This window comes from Trachinotus anak, unplaced genomic scaffold (assembly GCF_046630095.1).
Source record: "Trachinotus anak isolate AG129_WGS33_773 ecotype Australia unplaced genomic scaffold, CSIRO_AGI_Tana_v1 ptg000005l, whole genome shotgun sequence".
Classification (NCBI taxonomy): Eukaryota; Metazoa; Chordata; class Actinopteri; order Carangiformes; family Carangidae; genus Trachinotus; species Trachinotus anak.
The window spans coordinates 714,304-736,604 of NW_027273856.1; the positions used below are offsets into that span (position 1 = coordinate 714,304).

The window sequence follows — 22,301 nt, forward strand, 5'->3', positions numbered from 1 at the left end:
AAGGTCAAGGGCACTTTTGTAATGCAGCTCTCCCACATAGACAGCACAACCTTAAACAAAAGATACAAAGGTTACATCAACCGCCCAAAGCCAATGGATGATACAGTGATACATACAAGTCTAACATAGATAATACAATACTGTAAGTCTTACATTTACAATAGTTTATAAGAGAAATGGTGTAACGCTATGTTACAATTGGAACATACTCGATAATCTTTGTACACACAAATGAAGCTGATTGACATTGATTTTATTTTCCTGTCTTCTCATTTCACATGATCACTTTAACAAACCCAGTGCACATTGGAAACATGTTTATATGTAAATGTGCATAACTGTAAAAATAATAAAGTCTGAGTCTAAAAAATACTATGTCACATCCACTCCGGATAATTTCTTTGCAGAGTGTGAGTAAGATGAGGCAAGACAGAGACATAATGGTGTAATTCCAATGTAATTTTGAAGCTGAAAGTACAATTTAAAATTCTTTAGTAGCAGTTATTTTATTTGTATTATAGGCTCAAGCCCATCCAAACTTTGCTGTAAGGAAGCATCCTGAGATTGGAATTGTAGACCTGAAGCGACCTTTAACAACTGCAAGAACAATTTGAGTTTTCTGAGAAGGAAAACATGGATGGTCAATGGTTATGAAAATTGCTCTGCTTTAACTCCATTTTCAACCATCATTTCAAACACAATATCATTATCATCAATTTATTATTATTTTTATTAATTTATTTATAGGGCTCACTGCTTAATCATTAATGCAAAAAAAGAAAGAATGCCTTCAAACAGCTGGAATCCTTCAAACAGCTTGACTCCAAAGACACCTACATAGTGCATGTCAGGGTCACACGTGAGGATTTCAGCTCCTTTGTCTGCACAGATTGCTCCACAGTAACTTATGTCAGCTAACTTTTCCTTTAAACACCTGTTTATAGGTTACTAGCTTTCTGACAGCAAGGACAGTTTGTGAGACAGCAGAGTTGAAGGAAAGACTGGCTGTGAACGACCATCAATCAAAGAGAAGAAGAGCTGGCAGGGTTGCTGCTGACCCCACACACTTCAGCAGCTTTCTCGTCACCAAACTGCCATCTCAAAGTCAGTACAAGTCAATTGCCACCTGGGCTATGTGAAATCTCTGAAATTTATCCACGTCCGTCTGTTTGCAGCTCCAAAAACAACAGCTCATACACCCCTCCCAACACAGACATACCACTCTATCGTTGCGTTCCTTCTGTCAGTATTTGCAAATTATCATTATCACAAGTCAGTTATGGTATCTTGCTGTCATCCAAATTTATGTGCATTGTGTTGGACCTTTCTGTATTTTCTGCAAAAACTTTGCATGCAAAGTTACTTTTTATTTGGGAATCAATAATATTCCTGACACTATCAAGTTTTGTTTTGTTTTTTTTTTGTGGAAAATACAGTGATTTTACCTATGCCATCAATAACAAATTAGCCTGGGCAGCTTACATTTCCATTAAAAATAAAATAAAATCTTTAATATATGCTCAGCTGAGTAGGTTCCTACTGACACACATGCAAGATTATCTGGTAACGTTCCCGATTCCTTGCTGTTGTCACAGTCACAGACCAAGACCACTGGCCAAGTCTGCAACAACAGGTGAACAATCACAAAGCACCCACATAAACTAAAGGAAGGTTTAATAGTCCTCCTTTGCACATCAAGAACACAGTAACAGCTGCATTGGAAACTGCAATGTTGTCCTCCTGAGCCAAGTTTGCTGAAAGACAAATTCAAGGCACACACCTCTAGGCAGCTGTACAGGAGTTGATAGATGGTAGATGTGTCAGAAGGTTCAGTCCAGTGGCTGTATCAGAGAGTCATGGATTATCCCCATGCTCTTGTTTATCATAAGAGAAGCATAGCCTGGTGTTCAGTGTTCATTTCCCTAGAGGGACTGTCTCTCAGTGGACAGCTGCTCCTGAGCTCATGGGTTGCCCTAAAACAGAATAATTATAGTGTGTACAAATTGAGCTCTGTGAAACATTACTGGAAGCCCAACTGTTTACCCTGCTGCACAGAGCTCACACGAGTCATCACCAAACCTTTCTCTGGACAGAATCAAATATTGTTGTAAGCTGAGTCAAAATCCAAATCATGTGCAGAGTATGGGCGATCAGACATTGCAAATGACTTTGGAGCTTACAATAAATCAAACTTGTCTCCAATTTTGGTTGGTCTGAACTGTATGGCTGTTTCAGAGAATTAGGATAATTACTAAAACAGAAAGGGGATCAATTATACTTTTCCATTTTTTCTGTCATAATAGTACAGTGTTAGAGGTCCATATTGAAAGTGGCCTGAGTTTCAAATTATGAGGTAAACATACGTGGAAGTAACCCTTGTGAGACAAAAGCTTAGGCATCAGATATACAGATTGTGATTACACTAAATCCACCGTTATGCCACATGATAAGATGTTAATGGGCATAATATTTACCAAACACAGACATCCTGCTTTGCTGCTATGGATGTTGTCTACTCTCATATCATCAGATTTGGTGCTCAAACATGTATGCATTTCGGATACTTGGCCAATCAAAAGAGAGTGGGCTTTTGAGGTGGCCCAAGCTAATATTGTCTGTTTCAGTCAGAGGCTCAACTGAGTAGCTGCATAACAGGGTGTTTGAACTACATAAGGACATTTATTGCACTGTGAATCATGCAAAGCTGCTTGAGTAGAGTTCCAGAATAAAAATATAGAGCTGGAAATGAGCACAATAGATGCCCTTTGAAGACATTGCAAGATTTTATTCAAAGGCCAACAAGACTAATATCAGCTCTCTGAGGTTTTAAAGCTAAAGTGCCAACAACAATGTTCAGTGGAAGATTGCTGAACAGACAAATTTGCTTTTTTTTAGATTCCATTCGGAAGACACAACTATTATAGGCTATTTAGTCTAAGAGTGGTCATGCTATTACATAAAAAAATAGAAGGACATTTTGGGAAATATGCTCTTTTGCTTTTTTACTGACAGTTAGATTAAAAGATCTAGAATATCTGTCATGAATTTGTCCTTTAAATATGAAGGTACTGCCAGGAACCTTTTAGCTTAGCACAAAGAATGGAGGCGAAGGAAACAGTTAGCTTGCTCGACACCTCTAAGGTCCACTGATAAAGACATGCGTTGCTGAAATTTTTTCATCGCCATAAGGCTGCAATCAGTGGAAACTCAATGTCCAGCCAATGTGACAATAGAGGTGAGACTGACATGTCATTTAGGAAGTATTAATTGTTGATAGCTATGTCTTTTTAACTGCATGGTGAAATTGCACAAGCAATGTAGATGTATTGCAACTTGTAATGTCGGTATCCTCTGAAATGCTGACCTGGACAAGTAGATATGTGAGAGAAATTAGTTTTTGCAAGTGAGTGACAAAAGTTTCCTTGATAACAGATGGACAAGTGCGCTGAAGCTGCCTCACTTTCAACACTAGCCATATAAAACTCCCGGTTGGGAGCCAAAAAAAGGAAAGATACATATGGTAAAAGCTGACAGCTAGCAAAAATCTCATATATTCTAATGTTTTGTATTAAAACTTGAAAAGAGACTACATCATGTCCACATGTGAATCATATTTTTTTTTTAAACAAAATTATAAACTAATGCATTTTCCATGCGAAGCCATCAGCCAGCTATCTATCAAGTCTCAATGACAACTACCTATAATATAATATTATATATACAGTACAAATCAAAAGATTGACACTATCTGGCATTCTCTGAGCTCTCTGTAAGGACAGGCTCTGAAAAGTTTGTAGTTTTCTCATTCACAGAAAATAATAGTCGTAGTCCGCTTGGATTCACATGACTTACAATGGTTTCCATTTTAAACCCAGTTTCATGGCAAAAAAAAATATCAACACATCCTAAGAAACTGAACTTCTCAAACCAATCTTGCAGTGTAATCCACATCTCCACTGTTTGTCCAAATGCTCAGCGTGTTTCAAATACTAATAGGTTGAGTATTTGCAACATATAATACATCATACAACATTATCATTGGCAGTGGCCATAATCCTAATCCAGTAGGCCTTTCACATGACAGCCATATTGACTCTTATTGGGAAAAGCACACTAATAACATTAACAATGACTCCATCATAGTCAAGTTTTCCATTAAGCCGTGACAGTGTGGCAGTGAGGTAGCATGAACAATACCTGGACCCTGAAACCAAATCAGCCATGTTTATTGTTTTTATTTACACCCGTGCTTTGTCTACTGTGACTGCGAAAAAGGTTTCTACTAAATACATTAAATATCACTTGAGGTGCACTACCAGACCTAGAGTCCCAATTTTCATGTGGAGATTTCAATTTTTTGAGACCTGTATTAACAACTCTATGACAGCATGCACAAAGTAATACCATACCAACTACACAGAAATAGCTGTTGAGGAAATACAGTCTGCAATTGAATCAATACACAGAAATTAGCAGCACTGAAACAGTGTCAGCACCATAACATCCCGTGATGGACCATTTCTCGCCACAGACATTTTGACTTGTCACACGCAGCCGTAATAAATAACATCAATGAGGGCTGTGTTCCATTCAGGTGAGCCGGTCCATGCTGGCCTGCTACTGACCACTCAGTAGAACTGAGACATTGTTAACATTATTAGCTACATCTTATTGGCTTTTCCTGCTATGACTCATAAAATCACCACAGAGCACCAACACTCCTCCAGGTTTTACAGTGAAAAAAACATTGCACGAATGTGACTGTACGGGACAGTTTTATGATTCCATTGGTGGAGAAAGTATCAAGATGCTTTACTCAAGTAAAAGCAATACTACAATATGAAAGTGTCACACATAAGTATTATTAGATAAATGAATTTACAGTATCATAAATCAAAGTAGGCTTCTCATAATTCAGGAACAATGTATTATGCTATTTTATTATTATTATTATTATTGATGCATTCACGTTTAAGTAGCATTTTACAGTTGTTTTTGGTTAATGTTGAACTATTTCTTGATCATTTTATTGACTATTGCTTAGTTCAGTCACAGTAAACTGAGTACAAAGCACGATTTTTAACGAATTAATTTGATTGAAGTAGACATATAAGTACATCAAGTTTGCATAAAAAGTACAGCAGCGCTTGCGTAAATGTTGGCTATAATTGAGCTGCCATACAGACCTGCCAAGGTGCAAGCTGCCAGATGCAGCAATAGTAGCAATCATGAATAATTAACTGCATTTTAAAATTAGATTACATTACGCTCAGATTTTTTCATGAGCTATCGCGATGAAGATATCGGTGTTCGGCATCTCATTGCGGGACATCTGGCTGTGAAATTTGGCACGGTGGGACACGTCCCCGTGTCAGCCGCTCCTCTTGCTGGCCATCAAGCGGCGGGACCGCGAAGTGCAGCTCTGAGCGCAGCATCCCATGTCTCCGGTCTCTTCCTTTTCCTCCCTCTCTCTCCATCCGTCCCCGGGAGCAGTGTGTGTATGGTGTGCGAGTGTGTGTGTGTGTGCTGCTATTATCTGACAGCACGCTGGGGCTGCGTTTCCCAAGAAAAAGCTCAGCTCTCTCAGTTTTCTGCCCGTCTTATAGCCGCTCTCATTGTCTTTGTCGACAGTGATAAAGAGAGCAGGTACCAACTGTCCATTCCGCCAATTTATTACGAGTTGCCTTTTTTTTGTTTTTTTTTTTTTGTTTGCTGCTCTTCACAGATGTTATGTCAACACTTTTTGGGTGGTGGTGGTGGTGGTGGTGGTGGTGAGGGGGGGGCGGGGGGGGACTCCCGGTTCTAATGGAATTTGTTGTGGCTGTTTTGGTCTCTTCTCTCTTTCAGTTCAACCGGGGCCTGTTTTTGGAATAAGAAAAGCATTGCTGTTTTCTGACTTTGAGAGAAGAAAGAAGGGACTCCTCTGGAATTTCCTAAGGAATTTTATTCGGACAGCCCCGGTAAGTGGACGTTTTGATATCAAGAAGCTTCATGATTTAGAATGCATGTAGCTATTTTACCACACAGTTTATTATTGACGAAACATTTAAAAAGCGAATCCTTCATTTTCCCATTCTTCTATTTTAATTGCAGTTACCGGGGCTTTGCATTCTACCGCCTGGGTATATAGTAAGTGTATAGACTTTTTCTGCATCTTCTAATTGTGTGAATTGCAGCTAAAAGCAGCTGGTCTTGTTTTCCATGTGTGGAATTAAGTGTCGCTTTGGTTTCTACTCCAAGTTCTGTGTCGTGCCGCGATGTGAGTATGTGCCCAGGGCGCATATTTTTGCATTTCTTGGAGCTGCGTTATGGATAATGTAGCGCACAACGTGCAGCGGTCTGCTGCTCGCCGTTACGCTCCAGATGGTGGCGAGATATTTACAGATTTCTGTTTTTTTTTTCTTTCTTTTTTTCTCGTCATCGTTTATAACACAGCCGCTGCTGAAAAACCAGAGCCATCTTTGCCCCAAACGACGGTGTGCCCCGCTTCCAGACACACAGAGGATGCTCAAACAGGCGCGAACGATTGGAGATTGTGGGTTATTGTGTATGTTAGTTCCAGGACGTGTTGTGAAAGTTTGGTTCAGTGTTTGATTCTGGCAGCTGAGGACGTTCGGTGGTTTGTCACACTTTAGATCTACGTGTGCGTGTGTGTGTGCACATCTACATCTCCTGACTCAGGTGATGTAGACGGTGGGTGGGCTGTGACTCACCCAGTTTACCCATTTTGCTGCTGTTATCTGGCGGGCTTTGATGTCAGATTTGACTGGTGATTGACAGTGGATCATGCGCAGTAGTGTGTCAGCACAGGCCGATGTAACCCCCCCCCCCAACCCCCACCCCCACCCTTCATCATTGCCTGCTATATTTGGAAGTAACCAAATTCCATGATTTATAGGACCCTTTCTCTGTGTTAAAGAGTATTTGTTAGACTACTACCGACAAGTGATTCATATATAACCAATTACCCATGATTTGCAGTCATACTTTGCAGCCCCAGAAAAAAAAAAAAAAAAAAAAAAAGTGTAGAGCCACTAAAAGGAAGATAATGAAGTGAAAAGTTTGTGTGCCTCAGTCTGCAAGCCAAGCCGAGGAGGAGAAGCATTCACAAATGAGGGCAAGGACAGCTCACACTGCCACAGAGATGTGTCTTCCATGGCTAGTGTAGAGTGACAGAGGGCTAAGTGAGCATGACCATCGAGGGGAGGTAATAGCATTACGGTCTGCCAGTCATGAGGCAGAGCGAGAGATAGGCTACTGTTGCATTTCAAGAAGAACTAAATGGGAGGCACACGCAGGACAGGCAACTGTGACATGTGGCCGCTTAGAAATGAACACATTTGAACACACTGACCTGGCTCAGTTTTACACTTCAGCTAGTTTTTAGTTATGAGAATGATTGTGTTTTCATATGAAGTTGTTGTGCTGTGAGCCGGTGTGGCGGCATCATGTTTCTACTGTGATTAAGTCTGGATTTAGCATCACTTCACTAATGTGGCCCATGGGCTAGACATTTATGATGCTGAGCTTATTGGGCATATCTATCTATCTATCTATCTATCTATCTATGTGTTTCTTGGTGCGGCATTGACATCATAAAAAACTGATTGTGTATCTATAGGAAACAAAAGGAAATTCGCTGCCTGCACTAATGTGGAAATAAACAAATACATACAATCCAACACCAACAGAAGACAAACACACATCTTCCTCCTCTTTAAAGTACTACTGCTCGCACAACAAAATGAAATGATGAAACGTTGAATTACAACAGTCCTTTAGGCCAGTTATCCCAGTGTGAAAAAGACACTTCTGAGCACGAAAGTGGATTTGAATCATTTGCTGTGAGACGGTGAATTTCTTGCAAAGCTTTCAAGGATTATTCACAGGTAAGGATGTCCCCTGCCATCCTTTACCCAGCAGCACTCCCATTTTATAAACTGGCAACATCTGGAAATTTTCCCTCGTCCTCCCTTTGAGTGATGCTCCCAAAACTACTCGCCGGGCCCACATCAATCACTGTTAGATGGGATTTGAGCAGCAGCTAGAAGTACTAAGCAGGGAAGACAGGTCTGCTCGCTCACAGTTGCACAAGCTCCTCCACAGTGACCCCGAGAGCCACAGCCTGCGGTGCCAGAGAGATAGCTGCATCTCCGCAAATCTTCTTCTCTCATTAATTATGCGTTAAGATAGGTTGCACTAATGCGACCGTGTTGACAACACACCCACTTTTCCTCTGCCTGCTGCACCTCCCAGGAGGGAAATAGGAGTAAGCTGTAATTATGGTTTATAAACTCCATCCAGGTGACATAATCAGGGCATGGCTGGCAAGTGGCTGTCAGAGCAGCTGCTTAGAAATTTATAGCTTTGTTCTTTTCTGCATTGCATATTGTTTTTAGTCTGTCTTTCTATACAGATCCATGTTTGTCCCTGATTGTGAGAACACTGATCATATTTCAAACCATATCACGATTTCTAAACAGTCGTACAGTGTTACAGGAGAGCAAATATTGTCCAATTCCCAGCAACAACGGGTAAAAGCAGTGCACCTACTGAAAAAAAGCAGCATCTATATTATCCCTGAGTTTATACTGTAAGGAGCACCTTGATTGCGGTCCAAGGCTCTGCAAGCTGAGTAGCCCGACTCCCAGGGGCCATTTCATAATGAGGATGCGCTGTCAGAAAATTAGATACACCTGGCGCAGGCGTTTTCAGGAAATTTTGATTCATCCCAAAATAAAAATATCTGTGCCTGCCAACATAAAAGCAGAAAAAATATCCTGCTGTCACATTGCCTCTCCTCTCATGGTGGCAATGTTTTATTTATTTATCCACATCTTAATGCTCTTGGATGAGGCGGGCTTCATTTTGTGCTAGCTGATGCATTAGATGCCAAAGTTTCTCATCTCTTGCCGAGCGAGCCGCTCGCTCTTAAGGGTGCCAGTGTCCCTCCTCCGTGGACATCGACTCTCTGAGACTGGATGTTCCGACGCTGCTAAATTTAACAACTCACTTGGCTGTGTGGCATAAGATCCCATCTCATTCTGAGTCAACGGCAGTGGTACGACAATAAAAAAATCACTCCTCTGAAACCTGTGTAAACATGTGCGTCACGCAGCTTTAGATGCGGCTAGTCACGCGTCTGCAACTAACAGCCGTACAGGTGTGTGTCAGGAGGGAATATTCATCTTATGACATCTTAACACACATCTGACAACACACGTCTTATGGTGTGTGTGTGTTTTCCCTTTGTTCTGTCAGATTTTGAATTTCAATCAAAATCATGCAAACACTGCACACAGCAAGGAATGAATGATTAATTTAGTTCAACTCAGCACCCACACGTATGCACACCGACACACATTTACACAAAGGTCAGTGCACACAAACACACTCTTAAATATATTGTCTCTTTCTTAGTGTTGATTGGAAAACGCAGCTTGAGATAAAACCCTTGCATCTGTGTTGTTTATTTATCAAGCATGTGGCTCCAGCCATAAATTAGACACTCATTAAGTTATTAAACAACAACTTTTGCCTTCTGCAGGAGACATCACTGCTATTAAGCCTGATGTATGTGATACAGTCGTAAGGTGAACCATTGCAGACTGCTCATGTTATCCAATTTGGAGATTTTGTAAAATGTATTTATTTATTTATTTTCACTCTGTCTTTTTTTTACTTAATTGAAAAGCCCAACACTGATTCTTAAGTTGGCATCAAGAGATTATAAAATCCACTGATTATTAGGAAGCTTACTGCAGAGTACACACAAGTGACACAGCTTTTTTTGTCACTCGATAGCTGAGTATCAACAAGATAAAAAGTTAGAGCCGAGTCCACAGTGAGCCTTGATAAATCTACGCACAAAACAAAAATAAGAACAACAAAAACAAAAACATTTAATTAGCCAGTTGAATTTACTTTGCAATAATTAATATTTTTGCCTGGTTCTGCCAGAATGACAAGCAGCTGCTATTATCGCTGTGTATATCTGAAATGGCTTTGCTTGTAACATGATTTTTTTCTTCTGTCACACTTTGAAGTGAGTCTATATGCAGCACTGTTTGCTGCAGTGATACCATAAGTGGCAGTAACAGGATAATGGTAAATGCTAAAACACAGCTTAACATTAGCGCATAGAAAGAGTCACAAATTCAGTCAAGTGACTCAGTATTGTCAGTTACTCAATGCAGTATCTAGTGTAAGTTAGCTAACATTAGTTTTACATAGCATATTAGCTGTCTCTATTAAAAGACATATTTAGATTTGAGGATGAAAACAAACATCACAAGAACAACAAAGATCATGATTCTCTTCTTTAAATAATCACTACACATCTAAAGGTAAAGCTGGACCTGAGTGGCTGTGTTACTAACAGTTTATGTCTGACAGCAGATATATAATTTGATCTGGAGCATGTTGTCTCCTTGTGAACCCGACAGTCAGCTCGGTTCCCTGTCCATCCCTTCTCCACTGGTGATACTGTAAAAGAAATGGCATGAACAAGTGCCATGACAGCCAATTGTGTGGCTTAAACTGGCAACAGCTTCTAACCCTGTAGAGTATTCAGTGCCATATTGCAGGGAAAATTCAATATATTTCACACACACACACACACACACACACACACACACACACACACACACACACACAAATATATAAAAAAAATTATATCTCTATATATATAAAATATATATATGAAATATTTCAATGAATTAAATATTTCAATATGTTGCTCCGACATTTGAATAAAATAGGGTGCTGGGGCTACTATGCAGTGGCCTTGCTGAGTGCACCACTGTGCAGTATTATGCATGGCTGTAGCTGAAGTTGTATCCATGAGATAGTGTTTATTTCATTAGTGCTCTCCTTTTTATTCGCACTTGGCTGTCTTTACCTTGAGCCCATGACAAAGTGACCAAACACAGTGCTGTGCTCTATTATTTCCCGTTACCTAACTTCCCTCTCACGGTAGCAGGAGTTCAAACTCAGGCTCAACGATGCATGATTTGAAATTTGTCTCAGCAGTGGAGGCTGTGGTGGATGTTTCCCTTCTCTGCTCAACTTACTGTATTGTTACTGCCTAAAGAAATCCTGCGTCTGTATGGTGCAAGTGAAGCTGAAAATAAAACCAAAAAAAAAACAAAAAACGTTGCCTTCTCTCTGCTCTGACATGACAGGAACTCACAGAACTGATGGATACTGACAAAAGACGAAGACAAGAGGAGAACGTTATGGATATGCTGCCCTGAATCAGAATCTCTGCCTGAACTAATAACTATGTGCACTGAGCTGTAAACAATATCTTGAACATGTGTACAGTATAATGCAATCCACTACAGCTTGAGAATTGCTATTGGATCGAGCAGGAACACAAAATTTGAATATTCTTTACCTACAATGGTATTATACTATTTATTGCATGTCTGTTTTATTAGTTTGCACTTGGCTGTACAGGCATTTATATCATTTGCACCCCTTGTATGTGTATATTAGCACAGCTTAGCTTCTTTTGATGTCATAGGTGCCAGCTTCGATAATGACTTGGTGCAGCTCCTAGCAAATGCCATCGTGATCTTACATCCTGACCTTTTTATAAGCTACATGTATAGCACAATGGTGTGAATATTTTATCCTCATGCATGCTATTGTTGTGGTATTCCTCTGCTATCTGCGCCCTGAAAGATTTCAGAGGGCACTGGCATGTTGACTATTGGCTTTAGAGTCTATCGGGATATGGCAAAGAAGAAAACAGAAAGGAATAATGCAGGCAAGCTGGAGCCAGGGTACTCTGCACAGTTCGATGCCGCAGCCTTTAACTGACATGAACAAGAGAAATCAATTAGACCTACTCGGTTGCTATCCAAGGGACTTCCACCATGGGAAAGGGGAGAGCGAATCAAAGCGCTTGGAGAAAAAAAACAAAAAAGAAGAGGAAAGTGAACGCGAGTGGCAGTTTGTTGTATTCTTTGTCAGAGCAGCCGCCTCTGACCTCAAGATAACATTCATTCTCTCTGTGTCCATGCTTAGAATTTCAGGCACTTTCAGGTCAGTAATGAGGAAAAAAAGAGAAAGGCTGGCAAAAACGCTCCTTTCAAGAATATTTTGATGAAGCCTTAACGTAGCTTTACTTGCGGATGCTGCAATCTCTGTTGTCTCAGCAGCCTTAGATTCAAACTATTATGTTTATATTCATACCTTAGAGCCTTCCTGCAGTCTCTTGGAGGTCACTGTGCACAGCATTTCATTTCCACATGATGATGGGCACCACGGTTTTTGTTTTTCTGAAAAGAAAAGAGCAAACAAGTTGGACTGGTAGGGTATTATAGAGTTTTGAAAGTTGTATCTAAACGAGGTTTAGTTTTAGAAAACTCTTTATTTGGTTTCATTGAAAAAAAACTCTCTAAAGTCCCTCAAGATTAAAAAAAGATTCTTCATATCAAATATGAAAGAGTCCAGCTATTGTGGTAAGATCAGTGAGGCTAGTATCCACAGCATATGATTTATTAATGATATTTTACAGCCAGTGACAGCACAGTCTCACTGTAATTTAAAAATATATGCAGTGCCACAGTAAATGTAGAGATCCTCTGAATCCTACTTCCAAACTTACACAAATTAAAATCTATATATGAAGATTATGAGTAATATATATTGCATAACTGGTGGAGATGAATGAAAGAGGTGATGCTTTATGCATATTTCATTGATCAGAGCTGAGCTCTGTACCGTAAATACTGAGGGTGAGAGTGCGCAGCATGGATTTCACATGATCTAGAGGCCTCATCGTCTTTGATCAGACTGACAGAGGACACTTTTTGATCAAGCTCTACCTTGGACATTTGAATCATACCCCTCACCAGCTCAGTGGCTCCAAAGCTGGGGGATAGGGCGTAATCTCTACACACAGGGGAATGTGGAACCCCCTGGAATTGTGCTAGAGTCTATTATAGCGTACATTTTGAAATCTTTTTTTCACCCTTTCCCTTGATGAATATCTGTGGGTTGGTGGTAGGAGAGCTATTTTACAGAGTGGAAAATTTAATTTGACAAAGAAGACCTGTCTCATGGAGTCTTTAAAATTGTTATGATTGCATAAAGTCTGCAGTGTAATGGACCTGGAAGGATTAATGAACAGGAATCCATAACTTTTTTTTTTAATTTTTTTTATCTGTGTGACAGCTTATGAACAAATCTGCTATGGAGGAAAGGTGAGATGAGAACATAAAGTAGAATTTAAAATTGAAAACAAAGATCATGTGCTGATAAAATAATGGAAATTTTTAGGAGCACAGGCTTAGAGAGTAGTGTTCCATCTATAATCCTGTGTGTACAGTTAGCTCAGTCCCCTGACAGAGCACACATGTAAACACAGCACCCCCACCTCCCACTCAGCCCTGCTGTAGGTTTGGCTGTGGGTGCTCGGCAGATCCCTCGGCATCATGAGAGAATAACAATGAGGGTTTTGGGAGGGATCAGTTCCCAAGCACAGAGCCATACTGGGTAGGGTTTATGTAAGACCCTGGCTTCCTCAGCTCTCTGCCAGTTTAAGATGACAAACAAATGGTACCAAGGAATACCAACTTGCCAAAGGGGGGGACTGCATCTCTTCATGCTATCCCCACTGCTTCATCCCCCCCTTCACACACAAACACCCTCCCTCCCCTCATACACAAGCCTGGTTATGTGTCGTGGCTTGTGATACCAGGTCTCATGTGTATCCATGCAAGTCGATGTGTGTTTTCACACCATTTGTTAGCTCTGTGGTGCCGTCGCCCACTTTGAAGCCACCCGTTTCCTTACCCTCCTCTTCCTCCCTTTGTTTTTCCCTTCATATGTTCCAATGAAAGAAGGCTGGGATCTGTCAAAACCCATCCTTTCTTCTGTCTGGCTTGTCAACTTTTTTTTTTCTTAGGTAGGCTGCCACAGAAATTCACTCAGCCCTGACACCCCAGTGGTTCTTAAAATATCAAAACAGGTAAAGTCTGAAACACATGTGTTATCATCAGCATTTCCTGTTTTCACATCATGGTGCAGCTTTTCTAATGACATGACTCACGTAATAGCAATAGCTGAGGCTCTTAATCTGTCATTAAATATTAAGGATTTATAAATAGAGCTAGATCTACTTAACACATTTTAAATCTCTCTGTTCATTTCTTGTCTCTGTAGTTACTCCAACAGAAATCAAGTGTACAAAAACGCAAAACAAGCACCACCATTGCAATCAAGCGGACAGACATGCCTGCTGAACAGTGTTCAGAGGTTGTAGGGTTTCTTGATTTTAACTTGGACCACTCAAAAGTAGCCATCCAACTCAGGTAAAGGCTCATCTCTACATGACTGCAACCAGCTACTGATAAGATGAAGCCCACAATCCCTCGGTGCCAGGTGTAATTTTAGAAGTTAAAGTGTCTAAATTTCACAACAGAAGGCATCCACATCTGCTGTTTCAGTCAGCCACAGCTGGACTTTATTGGTTGGGAAATAAATCAAGAGTGGAAGATACATTCATAAACATAAATTTATCTCTCATTGTACAAGTACTGATAGAGGGATCAAGATAAGTTAATACATGCTGTTGAAAGCTGATTTAGGGAACATCACTGATGATAGAGAAGATACAAATAAGAAGTAGCACAGTGAAAAGGGCAGTCTCTTAGTCATTTCCCTCCCCAGACACTACAAGTAAGACATATTGTATACAGTGTCTTCTGACATGCAGTAGTCCAGGACACGGTCTCCCTTTATTCCTGCATAGCACAGAAATAGATAGCATTAGGATCCATTGAGTTGGGAGTAAGGGGAAAATCGATGTAAGGTGAAAATTAAATTTGGCCCAAAGAGCCTTTAGGCAAAGTGCAATTTGAAAACACATCTTTTATTTTCCCCTGGGCGTCTGATAGGGGCGGGCATGAAATGGACCGTGTATCTAACCATCATGGAAAAAGGCAGAGGTATGCTATGAGGAGAAAGGGAAACACCCTCATCTCACTCCTGATGTGCCTCCCCTTTGATTGTTTAATTCGGTTAGGGCCATGCGTCCCTTATCGGATCATATCAAAGGTCAGAGGCGTCCTGTAGACAAATCAATCTCCCCGTCTGAGGAGGCGCAGAGGAAGCATGGATTGAGGGAGAGCCGATCCATCTAGTAGGCCCAGAATGAAGGTGGGTGAGGAAAAAGAGAGGTGAGGGCAAGAAAAATTATGGCATCTGCTGCTCGGAGGGAAGTGGGCGAGCAAGGTGAGATTGAACTGTTGACTTGGGGAATGCGATATGCTCAGAAAGAAAAGGAGTTTACATTATTGCTTGCTAGATGAGAACTATTCTGTGAGAAGACCTGGCATATCATGGCCTACCTGACTACCAGACAGGCTCGTCACTGATATTTCCAACTAGGCTCGACTGAATTGTGACTTTGGACAAAAAACAATGTAAGTTTCTTTATAGGACTCAAGAGTGACTGGAAGCTTATTTTTTTCTATAATTTCAGTCTGACATTTTCATTAAAAAAAAACCCAGCTCTCTGGTGGTCACCACTGCCTGACACTATTAGCTCTGTAGTCTCATTGTGAAGATAATCCAGTGCTGCACATCTTCACATGCATGGCTTCCCTCATTTAATTCCGTCTTGCTCATACAATTAGAACTGGTTTAAAATGATACTGTTTTGTGCATTGACCTGTCTAACCAACTGGTGTGTTGTATACAACATAGTGTCTTCTGCACAATAGCACAGATAACGCTGAAACAATTAACCAATTGACTGGAAATCAATCAACAGCAGTTTCAAGAGTTGATCAAGAAAGGTTTCAGCTTCTCAAATCTTATTTGTATTTTTTATATCACTGTAAAATGAATATCTTTGGATTTGGGACTGATGTCTGGACAAAACTAGCAATTTACAACTTAAAGGTGGCTCATGGAGATTTTTTTTTTTTTTCTCTTTACATTTAATTTGCTCACCAAAACACATCGTATGTAGTCTAGATGCTCCTCAGCTTTCTCGTTCTAACATATTTACAAAGCCTATTTTCTGAATTTTTTTTTTTTTTTTTTTAACTTCCTTATTTACTTCTTTGTCATCGCCTTTGTTGGGGCATTGCAGCTTTTCTTGGCACATTATCGCCACCTGTAGATGAGTGGAATTGTCTGAAACTACTGGCAGGAGTGTGTATCGGTTCAGCCCCATGCTGGTGTGTGGATGAGAACATGCAAAACAGGAACCCACTTATAAACACATTGCTCATTAAGACTACTTCACGGTCAAACACCAAAGGGCATCTTTAATTTGCATTGATATTTTCAAACAAAGTGTGTGTTTTGACACAGGCAGTACAATACCTGAACAGAATCAATGTCTTACATTGGCATTTTTTTAAAGAAGAAATTTGACGTCATTTTAGGCTCTTTGACATTTTTTTCTGATATCTAGTCTAAATAATTAATCACAATCATTTGTCGAAGCCAAAGTCACAACACTGAGTGATACGCAGCCTTTTGGGAGGTCCATTAAAGGTTGTTCATGAGCAACATTGCTCTAGTGAAACCCCTATTTATCATTCCTCCCCTTTCCTCGTCACACTGAATATTTTTAACCAGCACTCCAGACCTTTTAAAATGCCCATTAACAAATAGTCATAATTAAACCAACGATGCATAAACACACTAGTGGTGGGCAGCAGTCTTGGGCAAAGTTTATAGGTGAGTATAAATCATCCACAGTTTAATGCCAACAAGATGTTTAATTTGGTCCCTCTGAGTGCGTAATTAGTTCAATTAGCCTCAATCCTGAAGCACATGCAGAATGGACCCAGGTTGCCCTCTGGTCTCCCTACATTAAAAGGCAACAGTGTATTTCCTCCTGTAAGATTAAAACTCACTGTGTAATAACTCACCAGAGCCTTCCCTCCAGACACTGTTGCGATGGTTCAGTGTGAGATAATGTTTGCTCAAGCAGTTCTCAATGAGATTCAGCGCTCCGGTGACACCATTACTCTAAGCTCATTGCCTAGACAGGTTGGGTGGGTCTACCCTGCCTTAGAAAGTCGAAGCGCAGAGGCGCCAGAAGAGAGAGTACCTCTCAAGACAGATTACATGTCTGTGGACAAGCGAATACTTACACTTCACCTCTGCCTCAGACAAGCGGGTTATTATCTTTTGGTGGGGTTTTTTTTTACGCTCTTGCCAGTCAAGTAATGCATCCAGGACAAGATGCTCGCCTGGCAGCTGGAGCAGGTGGACGACAAGGCAGCTTACACATTTTTGCTAATTGCAGCCAGTGAGACGTATCTGAAATGAAGATGATGGCACAAGCCTGCAGAAGAAGTCAAAGTGGCCTAGGCCTGAGCCAAAGTGTTTTAAATGGATTACACCAGTGTGTCATTGCGATTACACGCTCCTCGCAGGGACCGCGACATGATGAATTGTATTTTATGGCTTTACAGCAGATCTTTTTTCTTTCTTTTCTTCTTCAACTTGAATGCATTTTTGTCCCTCTTCTACATAGCGTGGTCTGAATGTGGGATTGTTTTTGCCTTTGAACTACCTCACAAACAGTTCATCTGCTACTTTTCCTTAAGGGGACATTTGTGGCTTATCTCAGAGTTGAGTGGCTGAATGAGAAACCATGTATACATATACATTTCCATGCTTTGTAAATTATATTTCAGAGTTATTTTGGCTTGTTTTGTATGGCTGAAACACTAGAACTCGCCCTCATTTTGCATCATGCATCAAAGCATTTCAAAACATAAGCTTGGTTGTGAACCTCAAAGGGACTCATAGAACAACATATCAATACATTCAGCAGTTTTCTCTACACCTCAGTATATGTTAGCTCCAATCATCCACTCCCTCCTTAAAAACATCATCTTATCTTTCCTTTCCCTATCTGTATAACATATAACTGCAGCCGTGTCATTTACATGTCCACACATGCAGCACAGCAACAATTCACAACCCCACTTTCCTCTTACATCCATTATGTATTCCATAGCTACAGCAAAGATTTTCTGTAGAAGAAAATCTTCCGATATGGCAAGATATGTGTGTATGTGTGTTAATAGGCAGGGTGAGTTATAAAAGCTTCAGTCAGAGTGTGTGTGAGAGAGGGAGGTTATATCTCAAGGGAGTCCATTAAGTAGGCAAAGGGCAGAGGGGTTAAACAGCAGAGAACTCTGACATGACTGAGAAGGACACATGTTCAAATGCACAGTCATACAGAAACACTCACATTGCTGTACTTTTACTTTTAAAGGCCACTTATAAGCAACAGCAACAACTTTGTATAGCTACACATTTCTGCTTCCTCTAGCTCTGTGATATATAGTCTTAGTGAGACTCGCTGAGGCACACTGTGTTCAGTCAGTGTGATGTGGGGGTGTATTACATCTGGTAGCTGTACCGGTGGAAATAACCTCTTGCACAGACCCAAGGAGAAACTATGAGACTTGTAACATAGGTGTGAAGTTGCACTCTTCTAAGTAGCCTACATATGATGTTGGAAATAGGCTGGAATGAAAAAGTAAATGGAGATGCTGTCCCCTTAAAAATCAACTGACTTTGAAATGTGAATGTCAAACCATAATAACAATTAAATGAGTTTTCAATGCAGTTGAGAGGTTGACAAAATAGATAGTCAATGACTTGCCTTCATAGTAAAACTAAGAAAACAAAGCAAAGTCAATTACAACTAATTTTAATCAGTTTGACCTTTTGGGAAAAATGCTTATTAGCAGTTCGATGTTTGTATGGTAAACATGAAGCTGCAGCCAGCTTCACAGTTTAGCTTCACCTGAACAGCTAGCCTGGCTCTGTCCAAAAGTTCGAAACTTCACCTTTCAGTACCTCTAAGGTGTACTAATTACCATATTATATCCAATTTGTTTCAATTAAAAACCCTGCCCACTGTCTGACTTGCAATAAACAACGTTTCAGCGGTTGAAATGCACCTAAATGTTGCAATCAGGAAAAACTGTTTATTTCAAGTCAGACAGTGTGCAGGATTTTTTAATTGCTACTTAGGATCCATTCATCCCGCTCCCACACACCTGCCTCACTAAACAGATGTGCAAAGTGTTCCTCTGTTTTGAAACATATCTCATTTGTTGAATTCAATTAAAAAAAACAAAAAGGTGTAGAAAGAACAAATTGTGTTTTAACGGGGGATTCTGCGTGGGACTCTGTCTTGGCTGGGTGCAGTGATTTGATAGCACTGATAGTTGATGCAGTTACCATTGTCTGACTTTGTTGGTAGCTGTGAAAAGAATAAAGTCCTTACAAACAAAAAACTAATACATAAATCAATTAAATTAATACAAAATCAAGCCTCAATGAAACTAGAATTGACATTGTTCTGTTCATTTATGGTGCTTGCGCTAGCTTACTTGAGCCTCTGAAAGCTAATAAGGGACTTCAGATTTGTCATCATGGTAATGTAAATTTAAGACAGTTGCATTTTTACAAAGTCAGCAGAAAGCTCTATATTTATCCATGATTTTTCCAAGTAGGAGCTGAATCCGGAAATGCTTCCCCACATTAGTTCTTGCCCCAGTCTTCCGCTTGGCTGCCCACAGATGTATTTCACCCCGTGCTTCACAGAGATCTGCCTATGCTGCCCTCAGCACAGGAACAATCCCTAAGTCTCTCCTCTTCAAGTGCCTACAGGACTTAATGCTCTTACTGGGTTTATATCAGTGAACACACTTGCTCCTCAAGCTAATCATAGCACTAGCGTCTATGAAATTTGATCAGTCTTAACAATGACCATTGTGGGTTCCTATTGAGTACCATACAAATTAGCCTCTGCGCTGGTGGCCAGTGGGACAATGTATTCTGCTGGCTTTATCACATTGTGCCCTGGCCTACTATTAATCTTGTGGACTGTATGGGATGAATTAATGCACTGAGGGATTTGTAAGGCTATGGTTATGGATTACAATGTCTAAGAATATGTTTGAATTGGTCTCTGAATGTAATTCCAGTGGACCAAGATTAAATTGAGCTGATAAGAGTCTGCTGTAACAAACCACATTATTATTGCCCTTGTCAGTGTGTTGTGCATGGCACAATGAAGCACTGCTCCTATAATCCTGTTCATCTACAAGAGGTCTGCATCTCTGATTGAATTTCATAAGTACAGTTGGTGGGGATTGGCTGGAAAGTGATTGCTGTTTTGCTTAATATGTCCTCTGCAGACTTTCTTTCCTAGTGCTACCTCCTTGGCTTTGGAATGAACTACTCACAATTTTATGAACTACCTGTTTAACCATAAACCATGAAGCCACGAAGAAGTTAACAACCAGTGGAACTTCTTCCTGTACCAATCAAGCAGACTACCCACAGGGATGTCTAGACTGCAGCTGCTCTCTGGCCTCCCTCAGTTTTTCTACTGCATTACATCAGATTACTGTATCATAGCGCAGTTTCTCTTAATGCTCACTGCATTGTAAAATCATCACGACAGTCTTTTATCTAATCCTGACCTAAAGTGATTTTCTTTTCCCCTGCTCATAATTGAAAATTATGTTCTTAAATGACTCGTTAAGTGTTGCACATTTTCTCCCACACACTGAAAGCATTTCCTCCTGCTTTTTTTGACAGTCACATTAAGAGAAGTTAATGTGTCGTATGCATCCCAAGCATCTGTGCTCAGTAGAGGCAATTTCAGGCTGGAGCTGTGCACCCCTAGGTTGAGTCTCGCAAAGAACGCTTACACCTCTGGAACAATGTGGTTTCGTTTTTTGGATTATTCCTGTTAACCTCTTTCATCCATTGTGACAAAGCGAGGACAATTTCTTGTAGTTTCTTGTGGTTTCTGGCAGGCAAGTGTGTGCTACCAGCTACTATGATTTTCAAGCCAGGGAAGATGAGAAAATAAATTTGCATTCGGCTCCAGGCTGTGCCACAATCACGGCAGAGCAGAACCACTAGCACTCACATTTAAACTTGGATATTAATAAAGCGTGGTAATGATTCACCAGAGACACTTCCGCCACCTCTGCTCCCTCTGAAGCAACCCATTTGCTCAAACACATGAGAAACGGGTGGTGTCATGGCATAACAGGGAAAGAAATCTCCAACATTCAACATTAAGCTTGCTGGTCGCCCCACTGAGCCAATGAATTTTTTATAAACTGTCCCCAGAGGTTCATAAACATTGAGAGAGAGAACAAGAGAGGCGGAGTGAGTGACACAAGATGTTTTCTTGCATGGACACCTGCTGTGGCTGAACTTACAGGGAGGTGGCAGCACTTGCAGCAGTAAACAAGACTGCGTCACTCAGTGTTTTTACTGCGCTTAGAGCTGACCCCACCATCCATTTGGCCCTGCTTAATGATTACCATAAATGCCTGGATTGCCTGCATAAAATGTGGAGTGGAAACGGGGGCCGCTGCTTCCATTAGTGGCCTCTTTTTGCTGGAAGGGCCAAGGGATTTGAGAAGGGCCAAGTGAGTCCCCTGTGTAAGGCCAAAACGCTCACTGTTCTCTACAGTCTGTCAAATAGACTGTGTAATCAAGGACTGGGCTAAGTGGTTAGCTGCACTGATGGTGATGTTCATAAAATGATTACCACCATCAGAGTGTGTGTTGCAGAGGTGAAAGAGGGTAGGAGTGTTTCAGCACAAAGAGATAATCTTTGAAAAATTAAAGCTCAATCAGTTATAATCATGTTGCTTAATACAACCAATCAAATTGCGAAGCTACAGGATGCTGTTTAAATTGATTTCTAGAGAGTAAGAGTTGCTTACAAAATACATAGACAAAATCATTTACAAATAGACAAAATTGCAAGATTTAAAAAAATATATGTAATGCTTTGTTTTATTTAATAACGGGAATGAACGAAGGCAAGCAGCTGTCAGCTATATTCACATGGCCCACAGTGATCTATAGCTCATAGATTTTTCAGGTCATTTAATCATTTGGGAGTAAGAGTCCAACTCAGTTTTAATATCAGCAATTGTGAAGAAATGTCCAGGCAGTGCATCGGGTTGGAAGGTGTTGCTGAGACAGTACATATAATAAAATTGCCTTGTCTTAGTGGGGGATTTGATTTTCAGTATGATCTCATCCTATTTGCCTCGAGAAAGCAACTTTTTTCGGCGATAAATCTCAGCGAGGAAGAAATATATGGAAATCCAAACAATAATTCAAAGATAGCAGTGAATACAAATTTGCAAACAACCAAAAATACATTCAAATCACCAGTATAGCAACCATTGTGATTAGCATCCACTGTGCAGACAAGCGCATTTGCCTTTTCTTAAAGTGGAGAGATTAAAATGTGAAAGCAA

The 22,301-nt window shown here is 40.5% G+C and overlaps 1 protein-coding gene and 1 long non-coding RNA gene across 20 annotated transcripts in view; one reads left to right on the forward strand and one right to left on the reverse strand.

The window, feature by feature from the left end:
- Nucleotides 1-22,301, reverse strand: part of LOC139621280 (uncharacterized) — a 563,233-nt gene that overhangs the window by 88,419 nt on the left and 452,513 nt on the right. The window contains exon 6 of the long non-coding RNA XR_011690975.1: nucleotides 12,202-12,287. This is a non-coding gene — a long non-coding RNA (uncharacterized lncRNA). The remainder of the gene's footprint in view (nucleotides 1-12,201; nucleotides 12,288-22,301) is intronic.
- Nucleotides 5,480-22,301, forward strand: part of LOC139621276 (receptor-type tyrosine-protein phosphatase delta-like) — a 345,696-nt gene continuing 328,874 nt past the window's right edge. For 6 of the 19 annotated variants that reach the window (XM_071477596.1, XM_071477593.1, XM_071477594.1 and 3 more), the window contains exons 1-3: nucleotides 5,487-5,646; nucleotides 5,848-5,960; nucleotides 6,094-6,129. The gene's annotated coding sequence lies outside the window, so the exon portion shown is untranslated. Of the gene's footprint in view, nucleotides 5,647-5,805; nucleotides 5,961-6,093; nucleotides 6,130-22,301 lie in introns of those variants that run through there. The other 13 variants (XM_071477589.1, XM_071477590.1, XM_071477587.1 and 10 more) reach the window with 7 other exon arrangements.